The sequence below is a fragment of the Globicephala melas genome, chromosome 3 (assembly GCF_963455315.2).
Source record: "Globicephala melas chromosome 3, mGloMel1.2, whole genome shotgun sequence".
NCBI classification, from domain to species: domain Eukaryota; kingdom Metazoa; phylum Chordata; class Mammalia; order Artiodactyla; family Delphinidae; genus Globicephala; species Globicephala melas.
This window is the reverse complement of record NC_083316.1, coordinates 139,089,869-139,104,240: the sequence shown is the minus strand read 5'-3', so window position 1 is coordinate 139,104,240 and position 14,372 is coordinate 139,089,869.

The window sequence follows — 14,372 nt, the reverse complement described above, 5'->3', positions numbered from 1 at the left end:
AGAGCTGTTACCAAGGTTCACTGACATCTTTGTCACCGTCTTGTTTGATTAGAGACGGCAGAGTTTGAAAGGCTATTTTAATTTTTTCATTCTCTTTCACAAATAAACCATGAAAGATTGGGAGGGGAGAGATTTATAGGTTTGTGGGAGTGAGAATTAAGGATTTTGGAGGTTTGTTTTTTCTTTAAACAAAGTCACATAAAGTAGCGTACCACACCCCTATTGAGCTCACAGCTACTTTTTCACATTGTACTCCTTGCTTCAAATTAGACTTTTGGAGGGATTCTTCATTTAATTTTAAATAATATTTGGATTTCAAAAGGGAAATCATATTCCTCAGCTGGAGTCAACTCTTGTGGATGGGAGAGACTAAAGCTCACATCATGGTGGACACAGCATTCCATCCTTGCCTTTCCTACTGTCTATCGCTATTCTGAACTGCTACGGACACACTGAAAGAATACGTATGCTGTACATGTTTTGGAAGTCTATTTTCCCTCATTTCCCCTTTACCAAGAAGAAGCTTTGATTAAGTTTCATTAATTGGTCTATACCACAGCTAATATTCAGAGGCAAGATTACTGTTGATTCGCCACAGCTGTTCTAGCCTGAGCTTCTTCCAATATTTTCCCATTTCAGCTGTTTTAATCTAATGTTAATTTCATTGGGTTTTCTAGGTCATTTTAGGAAGGAAGGAAGGGAGGAAAATACATGTTAGGAGATATGCCCATACATTACAAATAGTTCATTATAGGGTGACAATTTGCATATATACATAGATATGTATGTATGTATATGTGTGTGTGTCACACTCAAAAAAGTCAAGAAACCTGAGGAATTACAACGTTTTTATAAAAATAATCTTTCATATTCCACAAATTTTATGTACTATAACACGTAAATAGCCCTTTTTCTGATTTTTTTTAAAGACTTTTATAAGTCCCCTATAATCTCTCTTTCATTAGGGAACATAAAACAAGAAGTCATGGTCCTTCATCTGGAGTTAAGTAGACAAAATATACACATATAGAACAACTGAAGGACAATAAAATCAAGTGTAAGTTTCTATGATAGAGTTCAAAAGTGTACAAATTCTTATTCCATAATGACCGTCCACTCTGTCAAGTCATTATAGAAAAGGATTTGACTTGGTTGTCCAAAGGGCAATCCAAGAAAGACATACCATACACACAAGGTCACAGAGGAGGGTAGAAGTATGGCATGCATATTTTAATGTTGTATTATACACAGGAGCAGAGGCCTGGTAAAGAAATAATAAGAGAAAGTGTAGAAGGGAAGAGAATGGATATCTATATATTAAACACATTAAAACTAAAAATAATTGGAAATCGTTTCATAAATTTCTACCCAATTTACAAGCATGGGTATCAGTTTGTCATTTGTTTGTAGAATTTTCTGCTTTTTGTGTCCAGAATCTACCATTCCCAATTGTGACTTTTTCTATGTCTTCATTTCAGTGAGTCTATGCCAGGTACCCCAAAGCAAAGAGTGTGGTATATTCTCTTTTCTTTGTTTTAATTGTTTAAATGACAGCTAAAATAATGCTCTCACTTCTAAGAAAATCAAAAAGTAAAGTTACCCATGCCTGCTCTGATTCCACAGTCAAAAGCAGCTGGAGTTTATACAAGGTCCAGCAGTTCAGACAGCTCCCAATTGGAGCAGCTTTATTTTCCTTTTCCACTTCTGACTGTGAAAGACCTGGTGTCAGGTTATCATTTCCAGAAAACATCTATGCCAGAAAAACCTGCAGATAGAGACTTTTTTTTTCTTTCTGAATTGTTAGTTGGTCTCTCAGCACATTTTGAATGTAACCTTTTTAATCCCTGTATTTGCAATTAGAGATTAAAATTCCATTCCAAGGGCCATTTGGCAGATGGCATAGCATGAAAAAACGGGAGGTAGTTTAAAATTGTATTTATACAGAACACCAGATGAATTTGCCAGGCTGTTTCTTCCTGAGCTTATACACTCGCTTGTGAAAACTGATTGTTTAAGATGTAAATTTCATTTGCTGGGATTTAGCATTTTTATAGGATTTTAAAGCATCAATTAATCCATCTATTTTGTTCAGCACAGTTGCTTTAAATATGGAAGTAAAATCTATACTTAAAGAAACTACTTCTTAAGAAGATTAAGTCACCTGAGCAAAGGTCACTAAGGTAGGTTCAGAAAGGCCACATGATAATGGAATGGACAGGCCACTGAACCAAAGCATCTGTTAAGTGGAAGCCTCAACACATCTTATGCCATTTAGGCAGTCTGATTCTTAATAAAGATTTTTCCTTTAGCTTCACCCAAGAGCTTTAAAAAAAAAAGTCCTTATAGCTTTTAAATGTTGATTGACGCATAATAGATACAGAAAAGTGCACAAATCATAAATGGACAGCTTAAGGAATTTTTTAAAGTCAGCGTACCCATGTAAACACCTCCCAGCTCAAGAAATAAAAACCTACTCATACCATACCATACCCCAGAAGCCTCCCTTGTGTTCCTTCCCAAGTTATTTCCTCCCCCAATATAACCACTATTTTAATTCTAGCACCAAAGACTAGTTTACATCTTACTGAAATGCACACAAATAGTCTCATATAGTGTTTACTATTTTGTATCTGGCTTTATTCACACAACATTCTGCTTGAGATTCATCCATTCTGCTGCACAGAGGGGTATTTTGTTCATTGCCATTGCTGTACATAAGCATATTTTATAACTATATAACAATTTATCCATTTTACCATTGATGAACATTGAGGATTTTTCTAGTTTGGGGTGTGATCACAAATACAGTAGACCCCTTTATCCACAGTTTCGCTTTCTGTGGGTTCAGTTACCCAGGGTCAACCTCAGCCTGATAATAGTAAATGGAAAATTCCAGAAATAAACAATTCATAAGCTTTAAATTGTGTGCCATTCTGAATAACATGATAAAACCTCACATCGGCCTGTGTCATACTGCCCAGGACATGAATCACCGCTTTGCCCAGCTTATCCCACCCATAAGTCACTTAGGGGGTCTCTTCTTGGTTACCAGATCAACTGGCACGGTACTGCAGTACTTGGGTTCAAGCCACCCTTATTTTATTTAATAACAGCTCCAAAGTGCAAGAGCAGTGATGCTGGCAATTTGGATCTACCAAACAGAAGCCCTAAGGTGCTTCCTTTAAGTAAACAGGTGAAAGTTCTCAACTTAATAAGGAAAGAAAAAAAATATGCTGAGGTTGACAAGCTCTACCATAGAAACGAATCTTCTATCCATGAAACTGTGAAGAAGGAAAAAGAAATTCATGTTAGTTTTGCTGTTGAACCTCAACTGCAAAAGTCATGGCCCCAGTATGAGGTAAGTGCTTAGTTAAGATGGAAAAGGTATTAAATTTGTCCAAGATATTTTGAGAGAGAAAGACCATATTCACATAACTTTTATTATAGTATATTGTTAAAATTGTTCTATTTTATTATCATTATTAATCTCTTAGTGCACCTAATTTATAAATGAAACTTCATCATAAGTATGTATGTAAGGACAAAACAGCATATATAGGGTTTGGTACTATCCATGGTTTCAAGAATCCACTGGGGGTCTTAAAACACATCCCCTGCAGATAAGGGGGTACTGCTGTAGTGCTTCTATGACCATTTTTATACATTTTTTTGGTGAACATACATATGCATCTCTGATAGGATTAGATGTATTTGTGCAATTGGTCACAGTTTTCCAAAACAACCAAATCCACCAGCAGCATATGAGGGTTTCAGTCTCTCTCCATCCTTGATAGCACTGGACACTGTCGGTCTTTTTCACTTTAGCAATCTGGTGGGTACGTAGTGGCTTTTTATTGTAATTTTAATTTGTACTCCCCTGATGACTAATAAAATTGAGCACACTTCCATATTTATTGGTCATTTGTAAAATGCCTGTTGAAGTCATTTGGCCATTATTCGATTGATTCATCTTTTTTTAAAATTTATGCTAGATGTAAATCTCTTATGAGATACATATATTGCAAATAATTTGTATTCTGTGGCTTGCTTTTTCACTCTCTTGGGTACTTAAGTGGTTCTTAATTTTAAAGAAATTCAATTCACCAATAACTTTTTTTCTATATGCCTAGTGCTTTTTATGTTTTATTCAAGAAATCTTTTCCTCTCTTAAGTTCAGAGACTGAACTATGCTATCTTCTAGAATATCTTTTTTCCTTTCAAACTGGGTCAACAATCCAAATGTATTTTTGTATATGGTGTCAATAGGGATTAAAGTCATTATTTTCCATTAGATATACGATTGATCTAGCACCTTGTATTGGAAATACCACTGTTACTGTTTATCCTCAATTTACTGCAGTGACATCTTTTTCATAACTCAATCATTCCTATATATGTGGGTCTATTTCTTTTTTTAAAAATTTATTTGTTTGTTTTTATTTTTGGCTGTGTTGGGTCTTCGTTGCTGTGCGCTGGTGAGCAGGGTCTACTCTTTGTTTCGGTGCGCAGGCTTCTCATTGCAGTGGCTTCTCTTGTTGTGGCTTACGGGCTCTAGAGCGCAGGCTCAGTAGTTGTGGTGCCCAGGCTTAGCTGCTCCACAGCATGTGGGATCTTCCCGGGCCAGGGACCGAACCCATGTCCCCTACATTGGCAGGCGGACTGTTAACCACTGCGTCACCAGGGAAGCCCCCGTGGGTCTATTTCTGACCTATTCTATTTGTCTACCCCTGTGTCAACAGCACACCATTTAATTGTATAGCTTTATAAATCTCAAAGCTGGTGGAATAAGTCCTCCAATTTTGTTCTCATGCAATAATTCATTGGCTATTTTGGTCCTTTGTGTTTCCATATACTCCACATATTCCAATACATTTAAGAATCATTTGTGAATTTCCACAAGAAAACAAAACTTAAAGGGATCTTGACTGAAATTGCATTGCAAATAGGTTATTTTGGTGAGAACTGACATCTCTGAAAAACTGTATCTTTCATTCTGTTAATATGGTAGTTCCCTCTCCTTACTGAAGTCTTTAATTTCTCTCAATAACCTTTTGTTTTTGTCTGTGTATGGTAACTATACATCATTTAATAGGCCTATTCCTAGTTTTGGCTTTGCTTTGCTATTGTGCTTGGTATAGCTTCAAATTTTATTTTCTGACTTTATATTGCTAATATTAAGAAATGTGTGTGTGTGCATGTGTGTTGAATGTGATTTCTGAGAATTTGCTAAGCCTACTTATTAATTCTAATGGTTTGCCTGCACTCTTTTGGATATTCTAAACATACAATCATATTTGTAAATAATGACTTTTTTTCCTTTTTTTCATATACCTTTTATTTCTTTTACTTTCATTACTGCCCTGGCTAGAACTCCCAATAGACTTTCAATAAAAAGTAGTCATAAGGGGAATCTTTGTTTTACTCCGGATCTGAGGGGGGAAGATTTCAGTAATTCATCCTAAATTAAGATGTTTACTATAGGCTTTTTTATATTCTAAAAAATTGCGGAAGTTCTTTTTTTTCCTTATTTATGATGAGTTTTTATCACGAGTAGGTATTCACTTTCATCAAATGCTATTTTTTGCATTTACTGTGATAATCATGCATTTGTTTTCTTTTTAATTCTATTAATGTGAAGTTCAGTGACTGATTTTGAAATACTACACACAGCTTGCATTCTTGAATTCTACATAACTTTACTGTGCTGTATAATACTTTATATATTGTTTGTTTTGTCTTCCTAATATTTATAGCATTTTTCATTTATGTAACATAAAAGGGTTTGGTCTATAATTGGGCTATCCTGTAATGCCCTTGACAAGTTTTGGTATCATGATGCTAGTTTTATAAAATGAACTGAGAAGGATTCTCTCATTTTCCATCCTATGGAAAAGTTTGTGTAGGGTTGGTGATAGTTCTTCCTTAAATATGCTGGAAGAATTAGTGGTAAAGCTCTATGTGTCTAATGTTCTCTTTTATAATATGTTATTATTCGCAGATTTATTTTTTGTGGGTTCCATTTTTTGCTTTGATACAGAGCAGTTCAGAATTTCTATTTCTTCTTGTGTCACTTTTTATAACTGTATTTTTATGGGGCTTTATCCATTTCACTTAAATTACAAACTACTATTAAGGTTATTTTATGATACCTTTTTTAATATTTTCAAATGTCCATAGGCTCTGAGGTGATTTAATTTTCTTCATTGCTGATATTGGCAATTTGTACTTTCTTCGTTAAAAGTATTTCAATTATATGAGTTTCTTCAGAAAATAAAATTTTGGCTTTACTGATTTTTCTATACAAATTTACTATTTTATTAGTTTCTCTTATCTATTGTTTCCTTTTCTTTTAGTTTACTTCCTGTTTTTTCTAACATTTTTTCATTTGATAAAATTATTGCCTTTTCAAGATTTTTCTTCTTTTGTAATATACACATTTCAGGCTAGCTATTTCCCTGGAGCTACATCTCATGTGTTTTAATAAGAAGTACTTTTTACCACTTAGTTTGAAATGTTTTCTACATTTTATTTTGATTTCTTCTTTGACCCATGGGTTATTTAGAAACGAAATTTACGTTTTCAAAGATACTCTTTGTTTTTGATCTTCTGCCAATTTCAGTGTGGTTGAAGAACACACTCTGTATAAATGTCATCTTAGGAACTTGTAAAGGTTTGCTTTAGGAACAAACACGGTCTATTTTATGTGCATTTGAAATGAATGAACCCTGTAATTGTTGGTATAGTGTTTTACACATATCAATTAGATCATGTCATGCACTGATAAATTTTTCTATATTTCTACTAATTTTCTATTATATCTTGCATAGACAGGGATGACTATCCTGTGTGAAGCTGATTTTTACTGTTTTTCTTTGTTATTGTATACACAAAATACAACTGTTATATTTTCCTAGTAGATCGATCCTTTTATAATTATGAAACTTCTCTGTATATCCAGCAACGTTTTTTCTTATAGTCTACTTTTTCTAATGTTAGTATAACTATGTCAGCATTCTTTTATACAGTGTTTGCCTCTTCTATCTTGTTTTAAAATCCTTTCATTTCAACATTTATCTGTCCTTATATTTATGGTGTACCTCTTATAAGTAGTATACAGACAGGGCTTGTTTTTTTATGCAGACTGACATTATTTTTCACTTGGGTGATTTAGTCCACGTACATTTAATAAATTAATTTTATTAATACATTTGAGTTTATCTACTACCTTATTCTTTCTTTTCTAATGACCCAATCTATTCTTTTTTAAAAAACTTTTTATTTTATATTGGAGTATAGTTGATTAACAATGTTGCATTAGTTTCAGGTGTACAGCAAAGTGATTCAGTTATACATATATCTTTATCTATTCTTTTTCAAATTCTTTTCCCATTTAGGTTGTTACATAATATTGAGCATGATGTTTGTTCTTTTTCTTTTTTTCCTTTCCTATAGTCTTTTGAAGTAACAACCATATTTTACTCCATTTTCACCCACAATTAGCTTTTTAGTTATACTTATTTTATTATTTTTTAAAGAATACCCTAAAGATTATACTACCATGTTTGACCTATTAAGTTCTATTAAGGTAGTACTTTTGCCACTACCAGGGCAAAGTAAGGATGTTAGAACTTTTCAAATCCATTTGCTGCTCTCCAGACTTTTATGTAATTGTCATCTATTTTGATTCCAATTATATTTATTGTTTTGTAAGTCAGTATACATTTAGATTTATCAACATATTTGCTTTCATTGCTCTTCATTATTTATTGCATCTTCATACTTTTATAAGGGGTCATTTTCCTTCTGCTTGAATAATCCCCCTAAATTGTTCTTTTAGCATGTTTCTGCTAATGATAAATTCCATTTTTTCTGGTAATATTATCTTCTCCACTTTTGATTTTTCAGGTTGGAAGTTATTCCTTTCAGTACTTTAAAGACATCATTTTAATGTCTCTGGTTTCCATTATTTGTGCTAAATATCTATCACTCTTGTTGTTATACCTTTGAAACTAATGTGTATTTTTTTTCCTAGCTATTTTTTAATATATTCCCTTTATCTTTGGTTAGACTATCAAGAATCGAGATGTGTGAATGTGTGTGTGTGTGTGTGTGTGTGTGTGTGTGTTTTAATTTATACTGCTGACAGTTTAGAGAAAAACTTCCTAGATCTGTACATTGATGTAATTCATCAGATTTGGAAAATTCCTGGCCATTGTATCTTTAAAGATTGCTTCTGTCTTATTCAATTCTCTCTTCTCCTTTTAGACATTACACATATGATAGACCTTTTTGTACTAGCCCACACATCTCAAATGTTCTTTTATGTAGTATATTAGTTTTCTCTTTTGCTACTAAACCAAACTGTTGGGTTTATAATTCCTACTTAATTTTTCAGTTCTAGAATTTCCATTTACTTATTATTTATCCTAACGTTTAATTCTCATATTCTTATCTATTTTCTTGAACATAATAATGAGCAATTCTAAAGTCTTGAACTCCAGTTTTTGAGTTGCTAAAATCAAGATTCCAGTAGAAACTTCACCGAGATTTTTAGCCTCCATTCCTTTCTGCTTGGTTTTTTTAGTCCTCTGTCCTGCCCAGAATATGGATCAATAAATGCCTCAATGAGGCAAGAACCACAGAATGTCAGATCCATTTGGTTTTTGCTGTTTCCTTCTCTCTAGAACCTCAGCCTCTGCAGTCCTGACTTCCTTCATAACCCTGATTTCCATCTTCCATCTACTCAACCTGAGGGGACAGCCAAAAGCTCTGAGCCACTATTCTCTGCCCATACTACTTATGAACCAAAGAACAATTTTAAGGAAAAGTGGAGGAGAAGGTTAGGTTTACCTCACCCTTTTCTTCAGAATCTTTAACACCTAAGTCCTGGATACTTTGGTTGCTTTACTATGCCTTTCATATTTTTACTTATCCTTTATGATTGTTCTACATTGTGGGTTAGTAAGATACAAGCTATTCTATCACAGCCAAAAGGAGAAATATCCTAGCTCAGAGTTTTCAAAACTTCGAAGTTTGAAGCTGTAAGAGAGACTGGAAGAAAAATCAGTGTATCTTTGGTCAGTCTTCATAGTTTTCTTTAAAAAAGTGGTATTATAGATTGAAATATAAGTTGGGAAATTGTTAAGTCCAAATTGGTAATCAACCTATCCATTATGAATATGGGGGGAAGGGAGAAACTACAGGATATGGAATAAAAGGACCTATTTTTGAACCCCAGTAATGAGATTCACTAGCTCTAGGACCATGGCTGATCACATAAACCTTCTGAGGGTTGGTTTTTATCTGTAAAGAGGAATAATAATTAGTGAGATTAAATGACATTTTAATGTGAAAATTATTTGTAAATTGAAATGCAATATGAAAATATGAGATAAAACCAATTGTGATACCAAAGAAATAAAGAAAACTTCAGAAATATTTATATTAAAAAGGGTCATATTTTGAAGAACTTAAGTTGACGTATACTAATCTGTTCCACACATAAAAGCAAGTATTTTATGGGTTCTGAGAAGGTATCTGTCAGTGGGTTTTTATTTACTCAAAACATACCTAACTAAAATATGATTTCTATAAAAGGAAACAGAAAATATGAGTAGACTATGACAATAAAGAGATTGAATCAGTAATCAAAAATATACCTACAAAGAAAAGCCCAGGTATAGATGATTTCACTGAATTCCACAAAATTTTTCAAGAATTGAAAAGACATCATAAGGAAACTATAGACCAGCATCTCTTGTGAATACTGACAAACAAATCTTCAACAGAACACTCGCAAACCAAACCCAACAACATGAAAAAAGATTATACACCATGACCAACTGGGCTTTATCCCAGGAAGGCAAGGATAAATATGCATAAAATCAATTAATGTAATAGAACATATCAATTGATAAAATTAAAAACCAAAACCACATAATCATCACTAAATTGCAGAAAAAGCATTTGCAGAAAACCCAACACCCTTCCATTATAAAAACACTCAACAATCTAGGAATAGAAGAAAACTCACTCAACATGATAAAGGGCATCTATGAAAAACCCACAGCTAACATCAACTTAATTATGAAAGGTTGGGTGCTTTTCTCTAAAGATCAGGAACAAGATAAGAATGTTTGCTCTCTTTACTTCTACTAAACATTTTACTGAGGATTGTAGTCAGGGCATTAGGACAAGAAAATGAAATAAAGGGCACTTAAACTGGAAAAGAAGAAATAAAACGATATTTACAGATGATATGAACTTACACATAGAAAATTCTAAGGAATCTACTATTAAAACTACTAAATGAGTTCAACAAGGTTAGAGGATACAAGATCAATATAAAAAGCCAATAAAATTCCTATACTATAGCAATGAACAATCTAACAATGAAATTAAGAAAATAGTTCCGCTTAACAAGTAACATCAAAAAGAATAAAGTGCTGCTTAGAAATAAATTTAACAAAAGGAGTGTTAGATTCCTACTCTGAAAACTACAAAACATTGTTGAAAGAAATTAAAGAGGCTTTAAATGAACAGAAAGACATCCCATAATCACGGTTGAGAAGATTTAATATGGTTAAGATGGCAAAACTTTCCAAATTGATACACAGACTCACTGCAATTTCTATAGAATTCCAACTAGTTTCTTTGTAGAAATAGACAAGCTAATCCTAAAATTCATATGGAAATTCAAGGGACTCAGAAGAGCCAAAACCATCTTGAGAAGGAAGAACAAAGCTGGAGAACTCATACTTCCTGATTTTAAAAGTTAGTACAAAGCAGCTGTAATCAGACAGCATGGTACCAGCATAGGATAGATATACAGATCAAAGGAATAGAACTGAGTATCCAGAAATCAGCTTTGGATTTGGTAGCAGTTTCTTAAGCATGACACCAAGCATAAGCAACAAAATTTTTAAAAGATAAATTGAATTTCATCAAAATTAAAAACATTTGTGCTTGAAAAAAAAACAGTATTAGGAAAGTGAAATCATGACCTACAGAATGGGAGAAACTACCTGCAAATCATATATCTGACAAGGCACTTGTATCTAAAATACATAAAGAGTTCTTACAACTCAATAATAAAAAGAATAATAACCCAATTACAAAATGAGCAGCGGATTGACTAGACATTTCTCCAAAGAAGATATACAAATGACCAACAAGCATGTGAAAAGATGCTCAATTTCACTAGTTATTAGGGAAATGCAAATCAAAACCTCAATGAGATACCACTTCACCCCCACTAGTATGGCTCGAAACAAAAAGTCAGATAACAACAGGAGTTCATAAAGATGCAGAAAACTTGGAACCACTATACATTGCTTGTGGGAATGTAAAATGGTGCAGCTGCTTTGGAAATCAGTTTGTCAAATCATCAAAAACTTAAACACAGAATTACTGTTTTACCAAGCAATTTCACTCCTAGGTTTATACTGAAAGGAAAGGAACACGTATATCCACGTGTATACGTGGATATCCAAACAAAAACAAATACAGCATTATTAATAATAGGCAAAATGCAGAAACAACCTAAATGTTCATTAATATGTGGCATAATATGTGGTATATATGGATAAACAAAATGTGGTACACCCATGAGATGCAATATTATTCAGCAACAAAAATAAATGAAATCCTGATACATTCTTCAACATGGATTAACATTGAAAACATTATGCTAAGTGAAATACTACAGTTACAAAAGACCACATATTATTTTATGAAGTGTTCAGAATAAGCAAATCTATAGAGACAGAAAGTTAATGATTGCCTTGGGATGAGGAGAGTTGCGGGGATTGGAGAATAACAGCTAAAGGGAATAGCGTTTCTTTTGGGGGGTGACAAAAATGTTCTAAAATTGTGGTTGTGATGCTTGCACAACTCTGTGAATATAGTAAATACCACTGAACTGCATAGTTTAAATGGGCAAATTGTATGGTATGTAAATTATATCTTGATAAAGCTACTATCCCCACCCAAAAAAGGGGGTACATGTATTCAGCACTAGTACTAGGTACTACAAGGCTTAAAATATATTAATCCCTGAGTTTGATAAATATAATGAAGTCTATAGAAAAAAGATATAGATTTTTTTTTCAGTTTTTTTAAGAACTTTTTTTTAAAGCACACTGATAAATACCTATTTGCCTCCTTTTTCAGATTCTAACTTTCAATGGTTTTAAAAATCTTCACATGTCTAAAAGTAGAGTATATCTTGGGACTTCTCTGGTGGCGCAGTGGTTAAGAATCTGTCTGCCAATGCAGGGGACACGGGTTCGAGCTCTGGTCCGGGAAGATCACACATGCCGCGGAGCAACTAAGCCCGTGCGCCACAACTACTGAGCCTGCGCTCTACAGCCCGCGAGCCACAACCACTGAGCCTGTGAGCCACAACTACGGAAGCCTGCATGCCTAGAGCTCTGCAACAAGAGAAGCTACCGCATGAGAAGCCTGTGCACCGCAACAAAGAGTAGCCCCCGCTCGCCGCTACTAGAGAAAGCCCGCACGCAGCAACGAAGACCCAACGCAGCCATAAATAAATAAATTTATAAAAAATCAAATAGGGTATACCTTAAAATCAAGGTATAATTTAATTCAGGTTACCATCCCTCATAAGAACTATGAGTGACTCTTCTTCAATAACTTAGAATCAAATAAATGTTGAGGAATGTAATGGAAAATAATTCGTATTATACAGGTCTAATCTCATTGTGAATTCATGCAAGAAGTCCCATAGTACTGAGATCTGAAATGGTCAGAGAAGCCTTTGTCAAGATTTGTGCTCAAAGAAGTCTTTGAAGACTGGGCAAGGCACAGATTGGGGGGAAAAGCAAAAAAGAACTTTCCAGGCACTTTTTACAGAATTTCTGCAGATGCCATATACTTTCATTCCCTTTTGCTTCTATTTCTATGCCCTTGCTTTTAACCATCTTGGACACATACAACTGCTGCATATAATCACCCAAATAAAAAATGAGGTCCCTGTCTTTTCCTTTCATAAACCACATATTAGCCATACAAATACCTCACACCATTCAAGATAAAATGGATAAAAACAGAGGATTTTTAAATAAAAGATGAGGAAATTACAATGATTCTCTGATAGTCTATTGTTTTATTCACACATGAGCAGTGATTATATTTATAGGAAATCCAAATTCATACAGGGATTTTACATTTTACATAATTTCTTTCATCCTCCTCGAATGTTACATCAAGAGCTACACAACTAACTAATCCCACAAAACAATATAGGATAAGCCCAGGCATAATTTCCTTTAAAAACTAGACAGAATAGTGTAATTGTTAAGAGCTCAGGCCGGTTTCAAAACCAAAACTCTGTCATTACTATCTGTAAGACCTTGTGCATATTCCCTAATCTCTGAGTCTCAATTTCCTCATCTTAAAGTGAGAATAATAATAATATTTAGCTGTAAGAAAATGGATTTGTTTTCATAGTCTTCATATGAATTTAGTATCAGAACCACTCAGATAAAAGATTATTAAACCAGGGCTTCCCTGGTGGTGCAGTGGTTGAGAGTCCGCCTGCCGATGCAGGGGACACGGGTTCGTGCCCCAGTCTGGGAAGATCCCACATGCCACGGAGAGGCTGGGCCCATGAGCCATGTCCGCTGAGCCTGCGCGTCCGGAGCCTGTGCTCCGCGACCGGAGAGGCCACAACAGTGAGAGGCCCGTGCACCGCAAAAAAAAAAAAAAAAAAAAAAAAAAAGATTATTAAACAAGAGTTGAAGTAGACTTCAGGGAAATGGATTTATTTAGTTCAAGAAAACTAGAGGAAGCTGTAAATCTACTTTCTGTTTCCAGTTAAGGATATAGATTTGATATTACTAAGTTTGGTTTCAGAATCATGAGTGTCTCATTATTGGAAAGATTCCCTTAAAAGGGAACATAGTTTGTGCAACTTTCTGAATAGTGATACAAAAAATGACTGTGGCATGGCAAAAATGATGATCTCAGGTCTGCCAAAAGCTTATCAGTAGTCCTGGGTGATCTCCTGTTAAGGTCTCTGGAACACATAGGAATTATGCTAAGATATGCTGAAACTGGTCCTGCTTTCTCTCAGCATACATCTCACTTACACAAAGACTTTGCATCCTTGACTAATTAACTCAGGCTCACAATCTAACCTACAAAGGATCTCTGTATAAGTGCCAGTCTCTTCCCGGGATCTGTAACCTCCTAGGCCGCTGTGTGCACGTAAGCATGTAACATATTCAAAGTGCTTAGCAGAATGCCTGCTACAGAGTAAAGCCCTAAACAGACACGAGTTAGGACTGCATGAAGGTGATGATGCTGATTATGAAATGAACAGATGCACATATGATGTCAGCATTCTATTT